The sequence below is a fragment of the Tamandua tetradactyla genome, chromosome X, assembly GCF_023851605.1.
Source record: "Tamandua tetradactyla isolate mTamTet1 chromosome X, mTamTet1.pri, whole genome shotgun sequence".
In the NCBI taxonomy this organism is placed as follows: Eukaryota; Metazoa; Chordata; class Mammalia; order Pilosa; family Myrmecophagidae; genus Tamandua; species Tamandua tetradactyla.
In genome coordinates this window covers 154941556-154966968 of record NC_135353.1, presented here as the reverse complement: position 1 = coordinate 154966968, position 25413 = coordinate 154941556, and the positions used below count along the sequence as shown (strand labels likewise).

The 25413-nt window shown below is 38.7% G+C and overlaps 1 protein-coding gene and 1 pseudogene across 3 annotated transcripts in view; one reads left to right on the top strand and one right to left on the bottom strand.

Moving 5' to 3' along the window:
- SH3KBP1 (SH3 domain containing kinase binding protein 1) overlaps window positions 1–25413 on the bottom strand; it is a 404653-nt gene that overhangs the window by 307465 nt on the left and 71775 nt on the right. The window lies entirely within an intron of this gene.
- On the top strand, window positions 9221–12193 carry LOC143671037 (serine/threonine-protein kinase Nek4 pseudogene; annotated as a pseudogene).

Sequence of the window (25413 nt, the reverse complement as noted above, 5' to 3'; positions counted from 1 at the left end):
AAAAAAGAAGCAGCAGAAAACCCAGTTTTTTTTTATTATGAGATTTTGCTTATGTTTTTAATCTCTAGACAAGGTAAGGAGCTGGGGGAATAAAAAGCCACATATGCAGTAAGAATGGGAAACACTTGCTTTGAAAGACTGTAATTTAAGAGGGACAAAACAGATTAAAGAACATGGAAAAGCTAGGAAGATCAGTCTCCACCTGGCATCCTCTCTTCCCGCTTGACCTGGGGGGCTTGGGGGTGATATAGTGAAATTTAAGAAATGGTAAAAAGCCAGTTGCCCAGGAATGTCAATTATCAGAAAAAAAAAGTCATACCATGGAAGGCACAATCACAGACCTCCCAAAAAACCCCACAGTGGAATATGTACTTTATTGCAACAAAGACAGCTTTAAGCCCTCCTTCCTAGCTTGTTCGGGATCTCCAAACACCAGCAGAAATGAAACCCCAAACCCAGGAGTCCAAGGAAAGCGCTGAAATAACACTTTAAATATTTGCAATGGTAATCTCAACTCCTATCTCATAATCCTGACTCCTCTTTTCCATATTTGGGTCCCAGCTTCCTTGGATGTACTCCTGCACAGACATTATCTAATGCTAAGCAGGTCAGCCGCTAATCATTAAGTACTTGATTTTTTTTCTCCAAGCTCTCTGAGTTAAGCCAGCCTGGACACAACTATAAGGAACCCATCAATTCCCATCCACGGTAGATGGCTGTTAAGACTTCTCAAGTAGTTTGAGTCAACAGGAAGCTCTTAGAATGTCAGAAAGTTTGTCTTTTAACATCTCAATCTGATTTCTACAGTGACGTTTTCAAAGCTATCATGACCACCACCACCCTCCCCCCATCAAAAAAAAACCCAACAACAACAAACCAACACCTAGTAAATTTATCATCAAATCTACCTCACTAGCTTTTTTTCAAATACATGTCCAGCCTCACCACAAAAAATTCTTAATTCAATAGATCTGGTGTGGGTCCAGGAATCTACATTGTTTAAACTTCCCCAGGAGATTGAGGGGTGATCAACATGGCCATAAGACAGATGACTGTGTCTAAAAGTGTCAGTTTCACCCCTGTTATGAAAAGTATCATCACCTGGAGCTTCTCAGACCTGCAGAATCTCAGCCTCCCCATACCCACCAGCCTCCACCCCAGATCTATTCAATCAGAATCTGCATTTTAACTAGATCCCCAGGGATCCACATTGCACATTAGAGTTTCAGAAGCCTGGTCTACACTGTCATCTGGCTTCAGAATTTAAGTTTTTCTATTTCTTCTTCAAAACTGGAAGGAGAAACAGGGGCAGGTCACCATCAAAATTCACATTCCAAAATTTGTCATGATCTTAATGATTAACTACAGGGTGAAGGTTTGCTCCTTCCTCCTCCCTTCCCCTCCAAAAAGAAAATACAGGTAGTCAGATGAAATGTGAAAGGATTCAAAGACTAGACACAGCCTGTTTTTCAAATTAAAGCAGTTCATTTTTCCATTTGTGCTGGCAGCATCAACACTTGCACTAGTGCACATGTTTAAAGCTACCAGCCACATCAGACCCCTACAGAATCAAAGCAGCAAAATCTTTTAGTACTGAAGAGATTTTTATGGAACCAAAGCATGCCAAAATAAATAATTCTTGGAACTAATGAGAACTATGAATTGTATCCATTCTTAAAAATCAGTATACTTCAAGAAACTTTTTAAAAGTTCATATGCTTATTTTCCCTGCTTCACAAAACATCACACAGCACTGAGAGGAGGTTGTGGTTTTAATTTAAATGTGGCTGTATATTAAAAAATAATAATAATTCCACAATATCCTATCACCAAGCTCAGCCAAGATTTCAGCAGGTTATCAGAATGTGACAGATTTGGGTACCCCTCATGCTAAAATTCAGATTTGGTTTGTTCATAGCCAAGGCCACCTAGACAGTGCTGCAATACAGTATAACGAGGAGTTAAAGAGCATGGTCTTCAGTTAAACAACCCACAGGCTCAAAGCCAGCACTGGTACTTATTGTGCTCCCCTGGGCAAGTTACTCAACTTCTCCGGGCCATGCGAAGCACTATATAAAAAGCCTGCTGTTTTTTCGCCTGGCATGGAGTATCATGAATGGCACAGATAATAGGACTATGCACAAAGTAGGTGCCTACTTATTACTACAGGTGGAAAACACTCTACCCAGACTGTATTTCCAGTGAAGAATATATAATTACTGAACATCAGCAACCTCTTAGTGTGCCAAGAAAGGAACTCATGGAAAAGTTTCCCCTTCCCCTAATGATGAAAAACAAAGAACAATGGATATAATCATCCTCTTCACCCACTGTAATGATCTTCCTCTCCAGTCATGTACTTAATATGGCTTATATTACAACATTTATTCAAAGAATAAGCATTATTATAGAAAAAAATACAAAAAGCACTGGAGCAGGTGATAAAATGTTGACTACAACATACTAGACTGGTATCAATTATGTAACAGTGATCAAGATCATAAATATTGATTTCTAAAATGTTCTGGGTAGGGGACTGCCAGACTACACTGCCATCCCTGTATTAATACTATATAGTAAGATGCACAGTAACATACAGCTGAGGGAACTGGGATGTTGAAACCATTTACCCATTTTCATCTATTTTTAAGCACCAGTGACAAATGAACATGTTCAAATGTATTTATTAAATCCATTTCCCTAGGTAGTCTCACCAGCCAACACTTTAACATAAGCTGAGTTGACATAAGAATTCTACAACTATATTCACTTTCTTTTTTTCATCAGAGGCTCCACTTTTTTAAAATATCCATATTCCAGTCAGTTCTTACAGCACAACTGTGGAAAGTCAGACTGCTGAGGTTTAAATATCATGGTTGACCCTGAATAGATCTGTGATCTCCATCAAGTCATGGAATCTCGCTAGGCTTCAATTTTCCCATCTGTAATATAGGACTATTCACCAGCAGGATGGGGAAGGAATAGAATAGCTGAGAATCTGATTACAAAGAGAAGCAATATATGTTACTGGATAAAAGAGGAGGCATTGACTCACAACAGCAAATTTACATTCCTTTTCACTCTGTGCCAGTGTGTGATAGACTCTCCTTGCCCCCCAAAATGGGAGCTAGGAAGCAATTCCTAAATATGTTTAAAGAGAAAAAAAAGTGTGAGCAAAGAACTAACCCTCTACTTTTTTCCTAGGTTAACCAGGAAGTGACAGTGCTGCAAAGGTTGCACCCACGGGGCTTTTACTTTCCCAAATCACTAACATTATTGAGCACATCTAAGCTTGTTCATGCCTCAGGGCCATTGCACTTCCTGTTTTTGCCTGCATCACTCTTAGTATGGCACAAGCGTCTGCATCATTTAGGGGTAAATTGCAATTTCACCTTACTTAAGAGGACTTCCCTGCTGACTCCAGCTGAAATGGCCCACACACTCCACAGGTCACTCTCTATCCTACATGGATCATTATCTATGATTATCTTTTCCTATGTTAGAATGTAAACTCTGTTATCACAAAAAGTGGTATTACATATTGTCATGGTCAGGTTCATGTGCCAACTTGGGCAAGTGGTGGTACCTGTTTGTCTGGTTGGGCAAGTGCTGGTCTGTCTGTTGCAATGAGGACATTTCATAGAATTAAATCATGATCATGTCAGCTGCATCCACAACTGATTCCATTTGTAATCAGCCAAGGGGACTCTCTTTTGCAATGAATGATGCTTAATCTAATCACTAGAAGCCTTTTAAGGAGGATCTAGAAGAGTCAGGCCCTCTTCCTACTTCGGCCAGCGAGCCTCTCTTGTAGAGTTTGTCCAGACCCCCCATCGGAATCGTCAGCTTCACAGCCTGCCCTGTGGATTTTGGACTCTGCATTCCCATGGTTACACGAGACACTTTTATAAATTTTATATTTGCAAGTGTTTCCTGTTGATTCTGTTTCTCTAGAGAATGCTAACTAATACACATATGTAAGACATTACCACACCAAAGAGGTAGGAAGGAAAATATGCAATACTATTAGATTCATTTGTCACATTACGCAGTCTATCCTGGTCCCCTGCACCCACTTTGTTTGATGATTCTTTGCTTGGATTTTAGTTTGCATATTAAATGCAAGTTTACTCTGTGATATACAGTTGCATGGGTTTGGGGTTTTTTCCCCAGCTGATTCACTTTTTTAAAATGTTTGGTATTAGAGACGTTGTAGGTTTTTTCAGAAATATCATGCAGAAAACAGAGTTCCCATTAATTCACACACACACACACAGTTTTCCCTATTAACACTTTGCATATGGTGGTACCTTTGTAATAACTGATAAAATGATATTATTATAATTGTATTATTAACTATAATCCACAGTTTGCAATAGGGTTCTCTATTTGTGCTGTATATTCCAATGTGTTATTTTTAAATTTTTAATTCTACAAGCATACAAACTACATAAAACTTCCCTTTTTAGCCACATTCAAATATATAATCCAGTAGAGTCAATTACATTCACAGCGCTGTGCTACCATCACCGACTTCCATTACCAAAACTTTTCCATCATCCCAAACAAAAATTCTGTCCCAATGAAGCATTAATGCCTCATTCTTTACTCCCTCCCAGCTCCTGAGAATCTGTACTCCAGTTTCTGACTCTATGAATTTGCTCATTCTGATTATTTCATATCAGTGAGAACATACAATATTTGTCCTTTTGTGTCTGGCTGATTTTACTCAACATGATGTCTTCAAGGTTCATCCATGTTATTTCATGTATCAGAACTTCATTCCATTTTACGGCCAAATAATATTCCATTATATGTATATATACACATATTGTTTATCCAATCATCAGTTGATGGACACTTGGGTTGCGTCTATCTTTTGGCAATTGTGAATAATGCCACATGAACATTGGTGTGCAGATGTGTTTCCTGCTTTCATTTTTGGGGGTATATTCAAAGAAGTGAAATGACCCATAGCTGAGTCATATGATAACTCTATACTTAACTTTCTGAGGAACTGCAAAACTGTTTCCCACAGTAGCTGCATCATTTTACATTCTCATCAACAATGAATAAGTGTTCCTATTTCTCCACATCCTCTCCACTTGTTATATTCTGTTCTTTTTTTAATATTAGCCGTTCTAGTGGGCGTGCAATGGTATCTCACTGCGGTTTTAATTTGCATTTCCCTAATGGCTAATGATGTTGAGCACCTTTTCATGTGCTTTTTGGCCATTTGTATATCATCTTTGGAGAAATGTCTATTCAAGTCTTCTGCCCATTTTATTTTTACATTTTTTAAAATTAATTGTTAAATTAAAAAACACAAAAATTCTTAACTTATGATCATTCCATCCTATATATATAATTAGTAATTCACAATATCATCACATAGCTGCATATTCATCATCAGGATCATTTCTTAGAATATTTGCATTAATTCAGAAAAAGAAATTAAAAGAAAACAGAAAAAAATTCATACATACCATTCCCCTTACCCCTCCCTTTCACTGATTACTAGCATTTCAACCTAAATTTATTTTAACATTTGTTCCCCCTATTATTTATTTTTATTCCATATGTTTTACTTGTCTGTTGATAAGGCAGATAAAAGGAGCATCAGACACAAGGTTTTCACAATCACACAGTTACATTGTGAAAGCTATATCATTATACAATCATCTTCAAGAAACATAGCTACTGGAACACAGCTCTACATTTCCAGGCAGTTCCCTCCAGGCTCTCCATAACATCTTGACTAACAAGGTGGTATCTATTTAATGCATAAGAATAACCTCCAGGATAACCTCTCGACAGTTTGGAATCTCTCAGCCATTGACACTTTATTTTGTCTCATTTTTCTCTTCACCTTGTCGGTTGAGAAGGTTTTCTCAATCCCTTGATGCTGAGTCTCAGCTCATTCTACGATTTCTGTCCCACATTGCCAGGAAGGTCCACACCCCTAGGAGTCATGTATCATGTAGTCAGGGGGAGGGCAGTGAGTTTGCTTGTTGTGTTGTCTTCTGCCCATTAAAAAAATTTTTTGTTGTTGGTGATAGTATTGTGTTGAGTTGTAGGAGTTCTTTATATATTCAGGATATTACACACTTATCAGATATGTGGTTTCCAACTATTCCTCCCATTCTATAAGTTGTCTTTTTTTTGTTTTGTTTTTTATTTTCATGGTAAAGTCCTCTGATGTAAAAAAGTTTTTAATTTTGATGAAGTTACATTTATCTATTTTTTTCTTTTATTGTTCATGCTTTTGGCATAAGGTCTAAGAAACCCCTGCCTAACAGATGGTCCTTAAGATGTTTCCTTCTAAGAGTTTTATAGTTTTGGTTGTTATACTTAAGTCTTTGATCCACTTTGAGTAGATGTCTGTATATGGTGTGAAGTAGGGGTCTACCTTAATCTTTTGTATATGGAGATCCAGTTTTTCCAGCACCATGTTGAAGAGAACTATTCTTTCCCCACTGAGTGGACTTGGCACCTTGTCAAAATCAATTGGCCATAGATGTGAGAGTTTATTTCCAAACTCTCAATTCAATTCTATTGGTCTATGTGTCTGTCCTTGGCCAGTACCATGCTGGTTTGATTACTGTGGCTTTGTAATAAGTTTCAAAATTGGGAAATATGAGTCCTCCAACTTTGTTCTTTTTCAAGTTGGCTTTGGCTATTTGGGGTCTCTTACTTTTCCACAATAATGATGATTTGCTTTTCCATTTCTGCAAAGAAAGCTGTTGGAATTTTGATTGGGAATGTGTTGAATCTGTAAATCATTTGGGATAGAACTGACAGCTCAACAAAATTTATTCTTCCAAACCATGAACACAGAATATTCTTCCTTTTATTTAGGTCTTCTTTGACTTCTTTTAGCAATGTTTTGTAGTTGTCCATGTGCATAAGTCCTTTACATCCTTGGTTAAATTTATTCCTAGATATTTTATTCTTTTTGTTGCTATCAGAAATCGATTTTCTCTCGATTACCTCTTCAGATTGTTCATTACTAGTGTATAGAAGCACTACTGATTCTTGCATGTTGATCTCGTATCCTGTTACTTTGCTGAATTTGTTATTAGCTTTAATAGCTTTGTTCTGGATTTTTCATGATTTTCTATATACAGGATCATAACACCTGTGAATAGTGAAAGTTTAAACTTCTCCTTTCCAATACAGATAGCCTTCTTTTCTTTTTGGTATGCTGTATGGTGGGGGTCACATTTCATTCTTTTTCCATGTGACTATCCCATTATTACAGCAACATTTGTTGGATTTTTTTTTTTTGCTTTAGTGGTGGTGATGCGGGGGGGGGGGGGGGGGGCAGGGGTGGAGTGCATGGGCCGGGAATCAAACCCAGGTCTCCCACATGGCAGGCGAGAATTCTACCATCAAACTACCCTTTTACCCCCTTTTTTCTTTTTGTTGCCTAATTGCCCAGGCTAGAACTTCTAGTGCAATGCTGAATAACAACCATGACAGTAGGCATCCTTGTCTTGTTTCTGATCTTAGATAGAAAGCTTTCAGTCTTTCACCACTGAGTATGATCTTAGCTGTGGGTTTCTCATATATGCCCTTTATCATGCTGAGGAAGTTCCCTTTTATTCCTAGTTTTCTAATGTTGAACCACCTTTGCATACCAGGGATAAATCTCACTTCATTATGGTGTATAATTATTTTAATGTGCTATTAGACTTGGTTTGCTGGTATTTTGTTAAGGATTTTTGCATGTATATTCATAAGAGATACTGGACTACAATTTTCTTGTGGTATCTTTATCTGGCTTTAGTATTAGGTAATGTTGGCTTCTTAGAATTTATTAGGAAGCATTCCTTTCTCTTCACTTTTTTGGAGAAGGTTAAGCAGGATTGGTGTTAACTCTTCTTGGAATGTTTGGCAAAATTCACCAGTGATGCCATACAATTGTAGGCGTTTTGACAAATGTAGTCATGTATATATACGGCATCCTAGCAGTACACATACCACTTCCTTCACCCTAAAGTTAACCTATAATGTCTCCTTTATAGTAAAAAAAAAACTCCCCCTTCCAAACTCTTGGCAACCACTAATCTGGATGTGGTCCCTATAGTTTTGCATTTTCCAGAATGCCATACGAATACAATATGTGGTATCCTGGGTTTATCTTATTTTGCTCAGTAAAATGCATTTAAGATTTATCCATATTGCCACATCAATCAGTAGCTCACTTCTTCATATCACTGAATAAGCATTCCATTGTATGGATGTACCACAGTTTGCTTATCTATTCTCCTTTTGAAGGACATCTGGTTGTTTCCAGTTTTTAGTAATTATGAATAAAGCTACGACAATAATTATATACAGAATTTTGTGTGGACATAAGTTTTCAACTCACTTGGGTAAATAACTAGGAGCACAATTGCTGGATCATATGGTAAGCCTATATTTAGCTTTGTAAGAAACCACCAGACTGTCTTCCCAACTGGCTGTACCATTTTGCATTAAAACCAGCAATGGAGAGTCTCGGTTGCATTACAACCTTGTCAGCACTTACTATTTTCAGATTTTAACTATTCTAATAGGTATGGTGATAATTTGCATTACCCTAATGATATCTGAGGTTGAACATCTTATCATGTGTTTATTTTCCACACATATATCTTCTTCAGTGTAGGGCCTGTTCAGATCTTCTGTCCACTTTTTGACCAGACTGTTTGTTTTCTTATTTTCGAGTTTTAAGAGTTCTTTATATATTCGGGATACAAGTCCCTTGTCAAATATATGATTTACAAATATTTCCTCCTAATCTGTGGTTTGTCTTTCCATTCTTTTAACAGTATTTTTCACAAAGAAAAAGTTTTAAATTTTAATAAAGCCTGATTTAACAATTTTTTTCATGGATCATGCTTTTGGTATCTTATCTAGAAACTCACCACCTAACCTAAGTTCACACAGGTTTTCCTCATACATTTTCATATAGAAGTTTTATAGCTTTACATTTTACATTCAGGTCTACTATCCATTTTTAATCAATTTTTGAATGAGGTATGATGAGGTCTGAGTCTAGAGTCATTCTTTGCATACAGATGTCCAATTCTTTCAGCATCAACTGTTGAAAAGCCCTTTCTTTCTCCATCGAAATACCTTTGCACTTACATAAAAAATCAACTGACTCTGGGGTGTCTTCCAGGAGAAGGGGAAGCACATGCAGGGGCATCAGCTACAATCATTACAGAACAGCATGGCCATGGGCCTAGCCTCTGCACTCCACCAGGGCCAGGCCACCACAGCACTGCAACCACTTTCATCTCTTGGGCATGAGCAGTACCTTCCACCACAGTCTGCTGCCCAAATGTGCGTCTGCTCCAGGAACATGCCTACTACTTGTAGGCAGGGAGCAAGGGCACCTACAGGGAGGCAAAGCGCACGAGATGCCAGCAGAAAAGCAGGCAGTATGTCACCAAAAAACAGATACACCTCCAGCTGAGAGCTGTAAGTTGAGTAACAGGAAGCACAGTTCTTGTCTCAGCCAATGCACGCCAACATTGGAAGGGTTGGAATGGTCTGCCCTACATTGCCATCGGCTTCTGTGAAGAAGGTGCTCTATAACAAAAGCTCAAGTTGCAGAGGGGTTGGCTTCTGCCTGAGAGTCAGGTGAAGGAGTGGTTTGTTCAGATTGCCATGGCTCTACAGCATTTCCCTAAAAAGACATCCTTCCCTGAGATCTGAAAACTCAAAACATCTGCCTAACGAGAACATCATCAAAGTGGAAGACCTGGGAATCACCCAAGTATTAGAGGACCACTGAGCCATAGCTAGCACCCTCATCAGCACACCCTACTACATGAGTCCTGAACTGTTCTCATACAAGTTCTAACGGATGTTTGGACTTTGAGACGCTGTTTATGAAATGGCCAGCCTGAAGCATGCTTTCAATACAAAAGATATGAATTCTTTAATTTATTGGATTATTGAAGGAAAGCTGCCACTAATGTCAAAAGATCACAGCCAAGAGATAGCAGAACTGATAAGAAAGATGGCGAGAAAAAGGGCTGAAGAAAGACCTTCTATGAGGAGCATCCTGAAGCAACCTCACATAAAGCACCAAATCTCCTTGGTTTTTTTGGAGGCCAAAAAGGCAATAATCTTCATAAACAATATTTAAAAATTTTATATTATATATCTAAACCTGTTGCTACAGTGGTTTCTGGGAAGGCTGAATGAAATAATGATGTAATCTCCCTCTACCCATACTACCCTGAGGGCTCCAAAATATATATATATATAAAATGAGTGAGTATAAATATCTGTCCCAGGAGAAATCTGGGTCACTGGCCCCTTGAAGACATCTGCCAGTCTGAAAGGCCACCCTTGCAAACCAGACGTGAGCAATGCTGTAGAGTCATTAGCCATCATTAGCATGGTAAATATCAACATTGTACCCGCAGAAAGGAGGAACTCAATGAACGACGGATTAGTTCAGGAGAATCAACTAAGATGTTTAGATCCCTTTAATGAGCTATAAGGTAAAGGTGATATTTTTCAAGTGAAAGAGGAACAGCTGCAAGATAACATAAAGCCCAGTACCCATCCTAAAAACCTGATTCCTACAAGGTGCTCTGATGCCACCAGGGAGGTAAATGACATAGTGAAGTTTCTGCAACCCCTAAGCAAAGACCAAAAGCCAAAGGACCAGGATAGAGCTGCTGGTGAATATATTCTGGAAAAACAAGACAGAATCCACCTAGGCTTAGAGCCATGCAGCTCTGGGTCTGGACCTTCTTTGTGTCAGTATCGACAGCAGAAGAGAACAGACTGAGCACAGTTGGGAGGAAAGAACCAAAGAAGTTCCTCCTCAACTTTTGCCTTTTCTTCCTGCTGTTGGAAAAGCAGATTTCACATCAATACAAAAGGATGCTGAATATCAAAGTACAGCCATCACTTGGTCTGTGAGCAATTCAAGGAGGTCTCATCATCAGTGGATCGACCATTATCAGCACAAGGGAGGAGGTGACTAAAGCCGACACAGGAAGAAATGTTTCCTGCAGTTCCAGGCCCTTCAGTGAGGAGAAATTCTCTGGGTGCAGCAGAGCCAGGGAAACCACAGGTGGAAGGTTAGCCCATGTGCTGATTTGAATCTGTTGTATATCCCAGAAAACCCATGTTCTTAAATCCCCATTCAATATTGCTGGGTGAGAGCTTTTTGATTGTTTCCATGGAAATGTGACCCACCCAAATGTGGGTGGTAATCTTTGATTAGGTGGTTGCCATGGAGATGCATCTCCACCCATTCAAGGTGGGGTTGCTTACTGGAGCCCTTTAAGAGGGAATGATTTTGGGAAAAGCTTTAGAGCCACCGAAGCCAACAGAGCCCACACAGCCAGACACCTTTGGAAAAGGAAAATGCCCCCAGGGAAGCTTTATGAAATGAGGAGAGAAAGCTAACAGACTTCCCCATGTGCCCTTCGATCTGAGAGAGAAACCCCAAACTTCATCAGCCCTTTCTTTGGAATTAAGGTACCTTTTCCTAGATGCCTTAATTTGGATATTTTTACGGTCTTAGAACTGTGAACTTGTAATTTAATAAACTATCCTTTTAAAAGCCATTCCATTTCTGACATATTGCAATCCAGCAGCTTACAAACTAACACAGCCATTTCTGCCCAAAGATTCTCTTCTGAGTGTAGCACTACTCTGGTATAGAACGTGTTTCATTTTCAGTGTGAAGATAGATAAGTTCTTCTATAAGCTCAACTAAATCACATGGGTATTCCAAGGAAGGGGAATGTCATACAAATGAAATGAATGACCTGGTACCACTGATAACTCAGACCCTGAAACTGGACTCTAAGGAGAGCTATGAAGATCTCCCACTACCAAATCCAGTAGCAGAGTTCAAACTTCATCAGAAATAATGCAACACACTGTCACTTCATGGGAAAGTTGCAGAAGAGGCAGTAGAGCTCCATTTAAACAGCTGCCTTCAGCTATTGCACCGGGTTCTGAAAAGATGAGGAGAATATTTGTAGTATTGAGAAATGATGTAATCCAGGGCCTGGGGGTTCAGCTGTTAAAGCAGGTGTATGATCTCTTGGAAGAGGAGGAGGAATTGGAAAGAGAGGTATGTTTGTAGGAGCAAGGGGGTGAAAAGTATTCAGCTTACAGTGTGAAAAATTGCCAGCTGAAATTTTTTAAAGAAAATGTGAATTTCTGAGAATTTGTTTTAATCTGCTGCCAGAACTAAAGACCTCTTTTCAACCATTTTTGGCTTTAAAAAAAAAAAACGCATAACAAGAGTTGGAAGCTGTTCAGCATGCTTGGATCTCTCTTTGAGGCTTTTTAACTTGAAAAAAATTGTGCCATACAGAGCAATGTGAACAAGCTCACAAGAGAAGGAAAAGAAAAACACCTGTGACTATCATTATCTTCTTTACGAGAAAAATCTTTTATAAGACATTTGTTTGGTTACTTTAATTGGAGCATTAAACTACCAATTTTATATCTGGAACTTTATCTTTTTAAGGAATTAATTAGACTTAAAACAGTGTATAATATATTGAATTTGAAGTTTTATATTGTATCATAGTGATTAAAGCAATAGCAGAAACAAATGACATAATATGTCCAGTGATAATACTTGTTATTGTTAATAACATTAGGTAGCAATTGACAATTTTTTTTAAAAGTCAATTCACATTTCTGGGAGTAGATTTGAAAAATATCAAGTTGTATTTAGTACTTGAACAACTGAATTCCTTTTTTACAGACTGAAAGACATTTAATGTTTTCATTTAATATGAACCTCATTTAGGGCATATAGGAATTGAAACATATTTTGGCTGTACAAATAATTATGTTATGACATACTGATTTTGTTCGATTTATTTTTCCATCAGCAAAACATTCCTTAAATACTAATTCTTCTTGGAATTATGCAATTTGTAAAGCCAGATCCTTTTTAGATAACAATTTAGATGTTTTCAATGTTTGTCTCCTGAAGTTTGTTTTCATGTATAACTAGATATTAGTTGTCTTACCCTGTTTTAAATATATGATGTATATACCATATATTTTATTAGTTGTTTAATAGGGAAGAATGCCCATCTAGGAAACAGTTTTTAGAAAAATTGTTTTAAAAAAATCAATTGACTAGGGCAGGCCACAGTGACTCAGCAGAGTTCTCACCTACCATGCCTGAGACCTGGGTTCAATTCCCGGTGCCTGCCCATGTCAAAAAAAAAAAAAAAAATTGACTAGAAAATTTAAAAATCAACTATGCTTCTATTGATCTATTTCTGGGTTGTCTATTCTGTTCCATTGATCTATGTATCTGTTATCAGGACCAACATTATCTTGATTTACGGTAGTTTTATAGCAAGTTGTTATATCAGCTAATATGAGTCTTCAATTGTATTCTCCTTTTCCAGAATTATTTTGGCTATTCGACTTCCTTTGCCTTTCCAGATAAATTTTAATTTCAGCATATCATCATTCACCAAACACGCATGCTAGCATCCTGATGGGGACTACACTTTATTTATAACTGAAACTGGTTAAGAACTGACATTTTAACAACACTGAGTCTTCCAATCCATGAATGTGATATATATTTTTAGATCTTCTTTGATTTTTCATCAATGTTTTACAGATTTCTACACACAGATACTGCACATATTTTATTAGGTTTATACCTAAGTAGTTCATGGGAAGGGGGGCTACTATAAATGTTTTCTTTTTGTTTAATTTCAGGTTCTAATTGCTGGAATATAGGAGTACAACTGACTTTTTTATGTTGACCTTGTATCCTACACCCTTTTTAACCTCACTATGTCCAGAGGTTTTATTTTGGTGTATTCTTTAGGATTTTCCATATAGATAATCATATTGTCTGGAAATAAGAGCAGCTTTATTTCTTCCTTTCCCATCTATATGCCTTTTATTTCTTTTTGTTGCCTTAATGTACTAGCTAGCACTTTCAGTATGATACTGAATAGGTGGGGTAAGAGTTCTTGCCATGCTCCACATTTTAGGGGAAAAGCATTCAGTTTATAACCATTTAGTATGTCAGCTGTAGTTTTTTCATAGATATCCTTCATTAGGCTAAAGAACCAATTTTGGGTTTTATTTTTAATCTTGAATGGATTTTGAATTTTGTTAAAAGTTTTTTCTGCATTTACTGAGGTGATCATATTGCTGTTGTTGCTTCCAAGGACTATGAGCAACAATTTTAATATTATTTGATCTAATGTGAGTTAAGATCATATGGTTTTTCATATTTAGTCTATTAATATAGTGAATTACATTGATTATTTGATGTTGAACCAGTCTCACATTCTGGGGACAAACCCTACTTGGTCGTGATATATTATCTTTTTTATACATCTTCAGATTTCATTTGCTAAAATTTTCTTAAGGATTTTTGTGTTGGTGTTCCTGAGAGATACTGGTTTGTAGTTTTCTTTTTTCATAATATCTGTGTCCGTTTTTGGTATTAGAGCAAAGCTGATAATGAGTTGGGAAGTGTTCCCTATTCTATTTTCTGGAAGAGAGTGTGCAGAATTAGTGTTATCTCTTCCTTAAATGTTTGGTAGAATTCATCCATGAAACCATCGGGACCTGGAGTTTGTCTTTTAGGAAGGTTTTTAAATATAAATTCAATTTTTTAAATGAATATAGGACTACTTAAGTTACCTATTTCTTCTGTAGTGAGTTTGGATAGTTGATGTCTCTTAAAGACTTGGTCTGTTTCATCTAAGTTATCAAATTTATAGGTAGACAGTTGTCACAGTATTCCCTTACTATCCTTTCAATGTATATGGGACCAGTAGTGATATTCCCTCTTTAATTCCTGATAATGGTAATACATATCTTCTCTATTTTTTTCTTGGTTTAGTCTGGCTACAGGCTCTTCAATTTCACTGATTTTTTCAGAGAACCAGTGTTAGGCAGAATTCTAAGACATCCCATGGTGTATACACCCTGTATAATCTCCTTCCCTTCAGTGTGAGTGACTCCAGTCACTATGATGAGATATGATTCTCATGATTATGTTACTTTATATGGCAAAAGGAATTGTACAGATGAAATTAAGGTCCTGGGAAGAGAGATTATCCTGGGAGGGGCTGATTTAAAGAGGTGAAAATTCTCAAAGCAGCAGAGAGAGAGTGCCCTGATGGCTAGAGGACGAAAGCAACAGCTGTGTGGTAAAGAGTCTATGAGATTGGCCTCTAATTGCTGAGGGTTTCTGTCCTACAACTGTAAGGAACTGAATTCTGTCAACAACCTGAATGAACCTGAAAGAGGACTCTGAGCTCCACATGAGAACCACAGCCTGACCAACACCTTGATTTCAGTCTTGTAAGGTGTGGACCCAAGTAGCTTGTTCTTTCTTATAGTTTCCATCTCTCTGCTGAAATTACCTATCTGATCTTGCATGTTCTTTTTCATTAGAACCTTTAACATAGTAATCATAACAATTTTTAATTCTCTGCCTGACAGTTCCAACAGCTGTTGTATTTGCATCTGGTTTTGAAGATTGTTTTGTTTCTTTACACTGTTTTCTCTTGCCTTTTAGTATGCTTTGTAATTTTTCCTTTTAGTATGCTTTGTAATTTTTTTGTCGAAACCTGGACATTGTATATAAGATTAGTCAACACCAAGGTAAACAGACCTTTAATGTGGGATTTATACTGATCTCAGCAGGAGTTGGAGTGTGTTGAATTTGGTTCCTATGGTTACCAGCGTTGTAAGTTGCCCTTACTATGGGCATAAGAGACTTTGAATTCCTCTAGTAATCTCTTTTTTTGTCCCCTCTCTTGGCTTTGGGGCATCCATTTTTTCTGTTCCTCAGAGAGAGAGTCTGTCTCCTGCAGCTCTCCCTGCTGAAATCCACTGTTATTATTACTGGAGGCTTATTAGGGTGCTGGTGGGGTGGAGCGGTGTGTGGCTCTCTAATATTCTAAGCCTCAGTCTTTGGAGTGCACAGCAGGCCTGTGTCTTGCAGGTGTAGCCTTCAAAAACACTTGTGCCCCTATTCTAGCTTCTCCCTCCTTCCTTACCCTAGCTGTGGGGAGTATCCACCAGAGTTCTAGGACTACAACCTTGATGCCCTTCCCCTGCAGATTAAGACTCTGCTTCTTTTCTTACTTGGTGAAATGGGGACTGGGGCTGGGGCTGGGGCTGGGGCTGGGGGTGGGGCTGGGCTGGGCTGGGGGGGAGCCCGGGTTCCTTTCCCTTGGCTGTAGTGGTATTTCACCAGTTTCTCCCACGCCCCATGCAGATTAAGCCTTTTGTTCCTTAAGGGAGAAGGGTCTAAATGGATCTCTCAGTGGTTCCTGTTGCCCTCTGCCCAGCCAGCAACAAGGGAGTTTTTTCGAGATTTTTACCAATCTTCCCAGTGAGATACGGGGGGAATTGGTTCCTGGAAGAAAAGCCTGCAAAGGGGAAAGGAATCCACCCCTCTTCCCTTCCCCCAGGAGCATCACACTCTCAAACTAGCCCACACTCAGCCTCCAGCAATTTGTCATATGTTGTACTTTAGTCTTCCTAGCGATTTATATGGCATCTGGCGAGGTATCTTGTGGTTTTTGCCCCAGGTAAGCAAATGCTCAGGTCTCTCGCTCTCGCTCTCTCTCTTTCTTTCTTTCTCTCTCTCTCTCTCTCCAGATTTTGAAACGGTTGTTTGCCCTGTGGCCTCAGTTCCCTGTTAATCTCCAGTCAGTCCAGATTTTTCCTTGTTGTAAGAGTGGGAGGGACGTCACTGTGGTTCTCTGCACCCCTGAGATGAAACCTGAAGGCTGTTTATTTACTCCGAAGGAATCAGAAGTATGACAAAATGTTAATATGTGATAAAACTAGGTGGTAGGTAGGTAGATTCTGTTTTATTCTTATGCTTTTCTATATTTTAATATTTCAGTAATATTTCAAAATATAATGTCAAGGTTGAGATGGCCATGGCAGAAAATAGTACTATAATAGAAATACTGAACTATGTATATAGCATTGGTTCATCTTGTTCAACAATTTACAGAGATCACCTGAATTTTTAAAAACAACCACTATTTTTAATATTTCAGAAACTTTTCTGAAAAAATATAAATCATCCCAATACACCATTAAATTTCATGGTCAAAAAAATGAAAGAAGAAACTGAAATAGAAAAATAAATGCCCTAAAAGAGAATAATTTATTTTGAAATGTGCATGTTTATAAATCAAAGGATATGAAAAGTTTACATGTTAACTGATTTACTGTTCTTTAAACTGATATCCAACCATCGTTATTAATATTCATAGAAATTTAAAGTTCCTAACGCATGCACCAACAGACCATAGGTCAGTCAGCAAGAGCCAGTTCTCAGACTGCAATATATTATGCAACACTTAATAACATAATAACTTAAACCTTAGGACTGCCACTTCTCCTCTTACCCACGTTGACAATTTAATATAATTAGTAATCATATGTAAATGAGTAGCAGCTGCAGCTTGGTAAAATCTACCCTCGTGGAAAGAGCTTTCCTTTTTTATTTAAATAATTCACTATCTCAAATAATGGCAAATAAATTCTATGCTACTAAAAAATGAACCATTTAAAGACTCCAAAATTTCAGAGTCATCTTAAGGATTGTATATTAAATTCAACTAAACCAGATGAATATTTAATATGCTTCTTCTATGTACTTACGACCATCTGAGCCACTATGGCACAAGATGGGTAGACATTAATAATCTACAAATCCCTGCCATCACAACAGGTACATGGAGAAGCCCAAGGACCATGCAGTCCAAAATGACCCAGCAGTAAGTTTCATCATCAAAGGGAGTTGCTTTTAATTATTTGTGTGCTTTAATATTCATTTCTACATTCCAATTAAAAAGAAAAAAGGATAGTTTTTCTTAAGCTGAATTTTAATTTGGACTTCATCATAATGAATGAAGACAGGACTGTAATGAGACTAAGACGGAATGAATCTACCAATGATGAATCTATGGCTTTAATTATCATATGTGCAGAAGAAAAAGTAATAAAATAAAAATGACAGTTATCATGTGTGGCTCTGTGAGTTGCACCCCAGGCAGAATTACAATCAGGGTGACCACTTGGATAGCTATATAACGTGCTTCATTCTGCCTGAGAACCATTGTTTGTCAAGTGGGCTATGTTGTTACAAGGACTATTTACAAATCAGCTTCATCTCTGCATTGCAACAGGCCCTGAGTGAGATTTCATATCCAATTTGAGGGCTGAGGAGGGTGTTCAGTTTAAAGTTGGCAGCACTAGAACCTGACTGTCACCTTAAATATCTGTTAATGGAACCCATTTAAATTCAAGCTTTAAAATTAAAGGATGAGTTCAACTGAATTTTTAAAAATGAGAGACTAAAAAAGAGGTGAGATGTATGGATTTTTAACCACCACACACAGGAGAAGTTCACAATATAATTGCATGGATTATATGCACCAGAGAGATAATCTGTCATGTGACATTTTGAATCAAATAACGCAACAGTCCCTGAAGAAATATCAATACACACAAAAGTTATTTCTCAACATTTGAAACCACACAAACCTGACAGCTCCATATCTGAATGTGTTTAATAGTTCACATTGTGTCACCAGAACCTAATGTAATTACTCATTTAACACAACATAACTGAAACTATTTGCATATGGCAAATGTATTTTTTGTAGTCAGGTTAGCAATTATTCCAGCTTCAAGGATTTGGAGTAAAAAGTTGCACACACTCATGATTGTGCAGCTAAGAAAAACAGTTAAAGATTGAATTGTGAATATAAACCAAGCTGTTAAACGTCAATTAGAATGACAACAATATACTTGATTATTTTTCTATTTGTGCCCAAGAAGGTACCAATATTACATTAACTTCAGGTTTAGCAGTTACAGCTTGATCATTTGCACGCTTTAAAGCAGTTACAATGTATATTTTGCCCTTAATCTGTCAATCTATTTATTTGAATGTCTTGTCTTTACTTGTATCTGGTCTGAAAGCAAACCATATCTGACTGAAGATTACAACTGTCCAAATATGCACAACCTTGCTAATAATTTGCTCACATTTTAAAACTTAAATCAAGTCCAATGACATTTTATCACAATCATGACTCAAATGTACATCAATTCAATATTTTAAATAAGCACATTTTTTATTTTTTTCTTCCATGATTTATCAAAAAAAAATTGTTTGTACTTCTAATTTGGACCACACTGTACTGGTACTTATTAGCTAGCTCAAATCTAGACCAATGGCCTCATTTTACAGCCAAGAAAAAGACACCCCTGAGAGCTTCGGCACAGCCCCCCTTTGCACAGTTAGCCAGAACTGGAATAGAACCAACTTCATAGCCTTTATCGGCAGCCATTGCCTTGTACTGTCTCCTTAGGAGAAGGGCTGGCTTTAAGGGGAGATAGTGGCCAGGGTCTCCCCGTACCTCCTAGGGACTGATCCCCATGGCTGAGCTGCTCTAGGGTCACTGCTCCCTGGGGCTTTCAGATTGGCAGGGTTCATGTGGTTTCTTCTGGGCCTCCATCTGGGACCATCTGCCTCGAGAAACTTACAGGGCAGGATGTGGTTTGACTGGGACAACCTCTCTGCTTGCAAACACAAGCAGACTGTCAAGGCCACTTTGTTTTTCACCCAGACTCCCAGACACATGATATCAGCCCTTTGGTGGTTTTCTTGAGGAAAAACTTGGTGGTCCCAGAGGAAGTATGAAAACAAATGAAACAATCCTTCCCTTGTGACAAGCAAAACAGCCAGCTGAATGCTTACTGAAGTGAATAACAAGGCCAAGGTTAACTTTATGCACCTCATTCCACAGATAGCTTATTAGGCTGGCTGAAATGATCTGCAAATCACAGCCTGGGGCTCTCCCTGCCCAGCTCCAGCCTTCCTTTTATCTTTTTTGGGCGTTATGCCTTCTTCCCTCAATAAACGTCTGGCACTCCTAACTCCATCTCAGCATCTGCTTCTCAGAGGACCCAACTGATAAACACCAACTAAATATTTTTTCCAGGGTCTCAGAGTGGCTTAATATTTATGTTAAAAGCTAATATTCATTGACTGATGTATCTGTACCAAACACCACACTCTACATTGTCTTACAGCATGATCTCACTTAGTCTACAGCTACCACCCCTGCATTCCAGGAGCCGGACACAAAGCAGGCCCTCAATAAAGAGTAACGAAACTGACCTGACCAGCTTTACAGGGGACTCAGAAAAGGCTGAAATCACCTCTAAGAGAGACGAGAGCAAAACAAATATTCTTCCAGCATACAACGTGTATTTCTGTCAGTTAAGGGGGGGGGGGGAAGAGAGAATATTTACTTATCAGTATTATCCAGCTACAGATGTTTTTACATATAGTTCTCTACCTTCAACCTGAACAAAAACAAAAAATCTAATGGTAAATTAAGTAAAAATATTATTTTAAGAAGATAATCATTTAGTAAAAGTTGAATGGATGGATGGGAAAATCTACAAAGTTAAAGTTCAGTTATCATGTAACTTGTTCCTATATGAAGACATTTGATTCATTTCACATTTTTCAATAAAACTTAGGAAAATGGCATATATTCCTTAAGGTGTCTTCAAATAAAAGAGACTTCGTTCAACATGTCATATTTACTCTGTGCTATAAACTTGGAACGATCGGTTTCCTGTTCTTGGAGATACATGAATTTTCTTTCATGTAAAAATATATCAGCCTGAATAATAATGTGTACATTTGGCAGACATGTGAGTCTTATTTGTCTCTAATTCTTACAATGTGGTTTAAGAGCTTCAATGACACTGATCAGATGGAAAAAAGCTTAGAGCTATTCTGTGCTTAATGCATGAACATAGTAGAAGGGCATTATAGTTTTTAGTTAACAATAGTAGCAATTTTCAATTATATGCCCATATTTGGACTAATACTGGAAAAAAAGGCACTAAGTTAGGGTTTCCTACTTCAAGCTCCCCTTGCACCAGGGGATCATCAGCAATAATATTATTAACGTGTAGCTGGACTCAACATACATTATTATTTATTCATGGCCGTGCTCCCAGAGCCTACCAGTACCCAGCACATAAAATTTCTAGTCCTTACAAAAACTCTACAAGGCTACCAGTATTATGTATGTCCTTTCACAGATGAAGAAAATGCTTCAGAGACATGAAGAAAGGCCATTAGCAGGAATCTGGGCCCAGGCCACTCCAGAACCACATCTGGCATAACAATTAGTGCCTGATGCTGGGATGGCTGGTGTTCTTACCTGTCACCCCACTAGAGTGGGAACCACCTGGGTAGGCACTTGACTCATCAGTGACATATGACCTGGGCAATCACTCCCCCCACACACAAATTTTCTTTCCCTGCCTTCTGGAACACCCCACTTGCCTTGTTTTCTTCCTTCTCTTCTGACCACTCCCTCTCAGACTCCATTACAGGTTTTACTCTTAAGGCTGGGGTGCCCTGCACCTCTTCTCTTCTCTGGCTGTACTCGCTCTCCAGGTGATCTCATCCAGTCTGGGCTTTGGATGACTCCCAAATCCCAGTCTCTAGCCTGGACCTGTCCTTAATATGCTTTCTTTTGCTCAGTACAAAAGCTTAGATCATCCCAGACTCTCCTCTCTCTCACCACGCAACCAGTCTCATCAGCGAATCCTGTTGGTTCTGCTTCAAAGGAATCCAAGACCTGACCACTTCTCACCACTCCCACAGCCACTCCCTTGGTCTCCCTGGATTCCTGCACTGGCCTCCAAACTGCTCTTCCTCCTTCCACCCTTGACCTTTGTGGTCTAGTCTTAACACAGCAGCCTGAGGGAACTTGTTAAAACATCTCTGATCATATCACTTCTTTGCTCAGAACTGCCCATTACTTCTAGAGTCACAAGTCCTCAGTGTCCCTACTAGATCTGGAGCTCCATGACCTCTAACACTGTCTCCTCCTGCTCTCCCCTATTCTCTCGCCTCCAGCATACTGGTCTCCTTCTTGTTCCTCCAACTCACGAGGGACTTTCCTCCTCAGGGCCTTTGCACAAACTGTAACCTCTACCTGAAAGGCTCTTTCCCCAAACATCCACAGAGCTCTCTTCCTCTCATGTTGACTGAAAGGTCACAATTTTAGTAAGGCATTTTCTGGCCTCCTTATTTTAAATTGCAACCCACTCCCAAACATTCATATCCCCCATCACTGTTTTTTCTTTCTCAGTACTCATCACTCTCCAACATACATATAACTTATTTATTATGTTTATGGCTTATTGTCTGTCTACCCCACTAGCATGTAAGCATCATGAGAGCAGGGGTTTTATCTGATTTGTTCATCATAGTATTCCCCAGTGCCTAGAACAGAGTAAACACCATAAACATTGGATGAACAGATGAATGGATGGATGGATGGATGGATGACAAAACAAACTCAGAGAGGCTAAATAACTACTTCAAAGCCTAGAACACAGGTCTGACTCCAAAACCAGTGCTCTTAGTCACTACTTTGTAATAAAATAAAGATGCTTTATCACTACACACTCGTTGAAATACAGACCTGTTAAAAATTCAGACTAAATTACAAATGAAGAGATTCATTTCCCCAGCTTATCTGGTACTTTCATTAACCTTATATTTACTCAAAAGACAAGGGGAACTTAAAAAAAAACCTTATAAATGTAGCATGTACCTGGGAGCTACTTCAATCACAAGAGGCCGAAGGACGAATGCATTTCAATCCCTGAAGAAAAGTCAATAAATTATATAAAAGTAATTTTTAATTTTAAATAAAGACAAAAAACCCACCATCAACATTTTAGCTTTTATTTAATTACTTATACACACGGTTTGGAAACTTTTCCCTAAACACAACTGTAATCACACTGCATATACAATTACATAGCCTGCTTTTTACTCTCTTGTATCATATTTTTATATTACTTCATACATTATTATAGCCCAAATTTTTAGGCTATGTAGTATTCTTCTAAGTTAGTAAAAAGAAAAATCAGGAATGCAAATGTCAACTAAGCATGGATACCCAAAAGCGCTGTTAAGCACATCACCTTCAAACAGACTGCTAGGACTCCACCACAGTACCTGCCCCTAGTACATTTCCTAGGGGCCAAGAGGGTTAGCTCCAGCCCTACTGCTTCTGGCAGTAAAGAAACCAAGACCATGGGCTATTTAAGTGGCCACTGCGACCACCAACCAAAGAGTAGGGGCTGAGCTCATGGTGGACTCAATAAGCAAACATGTAAGGAGACAAGCAATCAAGTTCTTCACTCACTCAACAAATATTTATAAGCACTACTGCACAGCGCTGAACAGAGGGCATGGAACTGACAGTCCAGGAAGGAAGGGACATCCGTCAAACAACCACAAAAACAGAAGTCCCTGCCACTGAGGACTCAGTAGCCTCTCGCTCAAGCCCTCTTGCTTCCCAACACACCATTCCCCCCACCACACACACACACACACACACACACACACACACACACACACACACACACACACACACACACACACAGCCTTCCAAAAGCTGTTTCTACCCAGGAAAAGGAATCTTATCATAGGTCAGTGATCCAGATTCACCACTCTTTCAACCCCTCTACTAATGCAAATAAGGGTGACAGCCCACTTCCGCTGGGCCTGAGGATTATATAAGAATGCAACAGAGAACAGCAGGAAGACCCTTGCTATTGCCCCAGAGGTCGCAGAGGATTACAATAGAAGAGGAACTAGTAAAGGCATTTAAGAAGAAATTTGTCTGCAATGGTACTGTAACTGAGCATCTAGAATATGGAGAAGTAATTCAGCTACAGGGTGACCCATGTAAGAATATGTTCACTGTAGAAGCTGGGCTGGCTAAGGACAACCTGCTGAAGGTTCATGAGCTTGAAGCGCTCTTGGCTCACTGAAGCAGAAGTGAGCATTTCCTTGCAATGAGTAGAAAATTTCCCTTCAGTCCCTTATCATAAGTTTAAAAACCTCACAGCTTGTATAATATAACCATCTGAGGTCCACTTTCAACTTGGATTGGGTAATTTCTTCACACAATAAATTGAGAAGAGCATCCTAAAGAGAGAAAAACAGAGGCAGAGATAGACAGGGTGTTACAAAGGCTTACAAAAATGAGAGGTCGAGAAAGATTTCCCTGTGAAAGCGTGAGCTGAGCTCTGAGGCTAAGGAAGCACAAATGGGGTGCAGGTACATTAAGAGGGGAGATGAGACTGGAAAAAAAGTCAGGGGCTGCAGCACCATAGGACTGTGCAGGTCAAATATGTTTGTCTCTAGCCTACAAACAAGGGAAAGTGGCCAAGGAAGGATTTTAAGGGTATATGGGATAAATGGAAAGAATTTTATGAACAGATTTGCATTTCAAGACCATCATCCCCTGCTACCCTTGGTGTGGGGCAAACTGGAAGGAGCCTCAGAGCAGACATGTGAGGAGACTGCCCCAGGAGACCAGGCCTACATCTGGGCCCTTTCAAAACATGGTCTCTAAAGTCCATACTCCCAGTGGCCCCCCACTTCACCAACTGCCTCTACTCTTTGCTTTTCTCCTGCCACCTCTGAGTTCACATCTATCATTGGCTTCACCAGTCTAAAGGCATGCCACAGACTAAATGGTATTGCTTCCATGTAAGTGCTCAGAGCAGAGGCTGGAGCTTCCCTAAATCCTAGCCTAGACCATCATAAGACAATGCCTCCTCCCTCCAGAGATGACTATTACACCCAGGTCAGCTAAGAACTGTAAAGAAAGGAAAAGGTTTTTGTTTGTTTGTTCTTTAATTAAATGGAAAATGACAAGGACAAGGGTTAGGAATCCTGAAAGATCCTGATACTAGAACTCCCAACCAGAATTACTGATGAGTCCAGGCACAGCCTGAACCTCAGAATTTTTAAAGCTCTCCAAGGTTGATACTCATACGTAGCCAAGATTGAGCTCCACTGGAGTTCTTTTTTTTTCTTTTTCCTTTTTCACTATTTATTTTGAAATAATCATATACTCACCAGACTTTACAAAAATAGTAGATGGTGTCCCATGAATCCTTCCCCCAGATTCCTTCCATGGTGATATCTTACATGACTACAGTATAACATTAAAACAAAGAATTTGACATTGGTTCCATACTGACCTTATTCAGTTTTCATCAGTTTTCCATCCACCACTGATGTGCGTGTACAATTCTATGCAATTTGATTCGATGAGCAGATTGTGTAACTACTATCACAATCAAGATACAGAAATATTCCATTCCCACAAAGGAACTCCCTCATGCTTACCACTCAGAATCACACCAGTTCTCTTCCTGCCCCCATACCCCATTACTGTGCTTTGAAAATCAATAATCTGTTCTCCAACTGTATAGTTTTGTTATTTTAAGAATGTTACAAAGATTAAATCATACAATATATAATATTTAAGATTGGCA